The sequence below is a fragment of the Cucumis melo genome, chromosome 4 (assembly GCF_025177605.1).
Source record: "Cucumis melo cultivar AY chromosome 4, USDA_Cmelo_AY_1.0, whole genome shotgun sequence".
Classification (NCBI taxonomy): domain Eukaryota; kingdom Viridiplantae; phylum Streptophyta; class Magnoliopsida; order Cucurbitales; family Cucurbitaceae; genus Cucumis; species Cucumis melo.
Window position 1 is genome coordinate 7,873,339 of NC_066860.1, and position 2,880 is coordinate 7,876,218.

Sequence of the window (2,880 nt, forward strand, 5' to 3'; positions counted from 1 at the left end):
TTTCATAAACTTTGTCATAAGAGAATTTAATCAAATATATATAATCACTACATATAAAATTTTTAAGACTCATAAAATTCACATGAGAATAATTTAAATATTCAACAATCAAATAAGTTTCAAACACAACATTGAGAATTTATTCTCATATTTGAAAAACAACATTAACATTATATAATCTTAACGTATATATATAGAAGATAAATATTACCACAATATTGGTCAAGTAAAATGAAATCCAATCAGGAAAATAAATATTCTAATTTAAACTTTTATATAAAGTTAATTAGAAAAACATCTTAATCAAATATTTCAAATATAAGAATTATATTTAAATATAAGGCATGATTTACCTCCTTAATCTAAATAACATTAGAATATTTATAACATAAATCTAAAATGATATAACATATTTGACAAATCTATAAGTTTTAACCAAAAAATTAAAGTCAAGATGTAAACCCGATATTTTCTTGGTTTAATTTCTTTAAATGTGGAAAAAAAAAGAAAAAGAAAATGGAAATTAAGTGTAAATATAAATATATATATTTATATATTAAATAGTTTTATTAAATTAATTAAAGAAAAGAAAGAAAAGAAAGGACAAAAAGAAGAAAAGGAGAAGAAAATTTCATTTTCTCTTTTCTTCTTCTTCTTCTCTTCCCTTCACCGCCAAGTTTGAAGACATCCAAGTTCCCTTTATTTTTTTTCTTTTTCCTTCTTCAATTTGCAGAGAACTTCTAAGAGAGAGTTTGGAAGAAGAAGAGAAATTTTACTAGAATTTTTAGGTTGAAGAAGAGGAGGAGAACTCAAGCAAAGTGTATCAATGGCTGAATTTTAGTTCATTCTGCACATCACTGGTTTTTAATTCGGTTTGAACTCTTCAAAAGGAATTAAGAGGTGAGATTTACATTTACTGAAAGTTAACTCATTTTTAAATAAACTTTATGAAGAACGTTGGAGCAAATTCGGATATTCATTTGGTGCTTTTTGATGAAGAAAACAGGGCAGTTGGTTTTCACTCGAAATCAAGAGGTCTCTGGTTTTTCTTGTATTTCAGAGTGTATCGGTGGAGTTAGAATCTCTATTTGGTATGGTTGGAAAGCTTATTCAATTTACTACAACTTTCATGAAGAAATTGTAAACCAAAAACGACCAAAATTTGGTTAAATTGTAGGAACAAGTTAAAGAGGTCGTGTGCGCGCGATTCTGGAAGTGGTTCTGTTTTGAGGGTTATATGTGTTTATGCACGGGGAATCAGATTTATATGTCTTCAGGTAAGTTTTAGAGGATCTCAAAATGAAGAGTTTGATATAAAGAACACTCATTTTGGTTAAGTATTGAGAAAGTTATAGTCCTTTGAAGTTTATGTTAGATCTCTGGAAATTTTAGAGAATTGTTGAAATAGGATTTTATTTCTTAAGCTTCGTTTTCGTGAGCGTCATCTTTGGTGCGACATGTTATGTATATCTTTAGGAAACCAGAATGTTTAGGGTTTTAATACTCGGTTGGGTTGTTGGCAGGCCGAGAAGAATTAAACCGAGCTTATAGACCAAGGATCTAGCCCAAGACTGTGAGTGACAAAACCAACTTTGAAATATTTTCCATAACTGTTATTATGATTGAATGCGATAAATGTTTATTTACGAAGCCATGAAAGGTATTTGAATTTCATGACTATTTTCAAGTATACATTTGGAGACTAGATTTCTTAAAGAAATTTATGCTAGCACGTAGATATTAAATGTTTGGAAAGTATTTAAACCACAATGTTTTAAGCAAAGCATGAATTAGTATGAAGTTTTGTTTTAAGAACTACAATTTTCCACGAAAGAGGTGAGTAAAGTTCGAGCTTTGTGTAAAATTTATAAGCAGGCATGTTTTAATATTTTATGATGATTTATGAAATTTTCATTAACTACATGACTGAGATCTTGAGTCTGAGGCTAGAGATTACCGTGTGCACACTGGTTAGATTTCGTTGTTGACGTTGAGTGTACTCCGTAACAACGATGCTGTCGTGAGTGCTGGGCGGGCCCCACTACGACAAAGACGATGGGAGTGCTGGACGGGCCCCACTACATCGTAGTGCTTGTAAACGTTGTTGTACTAGGTGTACCCTACACAACGTAGATTCGTCATGTTAGTTAAAATGCTTCGATATACTTGATATGCCTTGCTAGATTTCAATGATGAACATGCTGAGTATTTAAGGAAGCTATTCTTACTATTACACATTTACATTTACGACTTGTATAAGCAGATTTATATGTGTAAAGTTTTCACGTGCTCTTATCTTTAAATTCATAGTTTTAAACTGAGTAACTCACTGAGCTTCATAGCTCACCCTTTCCAAAATGTTTTACCCATTTCCAGGTAGAGATCGACTTCCCGGTGCCTGATAGACTGCCTTAGTCTGCGGAAGCTTCATTATCGATTGTCAGTACGTGTTTTGAGTTGGACATAAAGTCTGTTGTGTTGTGATGTATTCACACCCTTGTATGTTATAGATACTCCACAGTTTGTATAAGCTTTAGGAGCTGTAGTTGTGTAAATTTTGTTGGTTATATTTTGATTAAGGTGTCTTTAGGTTTACTCGTGAAATCGGTAAATTTTGAGGTACACTTCATGTATGTGTTTGATTATCCTAGGATCCGCTGTGTTTTGTGGCATGTACAATAGTTTATATACTAGATTGGCAAGTTCATCACATAAAAGTTTTAAGCCGAGTCGAGAGATACAGGTACAGAAAAGCGTTGTTCGTCGGCTTCATGCCATCTTTCGGTCTAAAGTGGCAGGTAGTCCGGGAGGGGGTGTGACACAAGAAATACTTGATTATTCAATATCTTTTCTATTTTTGGATCACCCAAAACAAGGTTA

At 32.1% G+C, this 2,880-nt stretch overlaps 1 long non-coding RNA gene across 3 annotated transcripts; it reads left to right on the plus strand.

Annotated features, from left to right (window-relative positions):
• The first annotated feature begins 482 nt into the window (after positions 1-482).
• On the plus strand, positions 483-2,880 carry LOC127148902 (uncharacterized). Of its 3 annotated transcripts, XR_007820135.1 has the most exons (3): positions 496-900; positions 1,007-1,091; positions 1,178-2,880. It is a non-coding gene; the product is annotated as an uncharacterized LOC127148902 (long non-coding RNA). The 3 variants fall into 3 exon arrangements; XR_007820136.1 differs by having other exon boundaries at positions 483-900; positions 1,000-2,880; XR_007820134.1 differs by having other exon boundaries at positions 483-900; positions 1,007-2,880.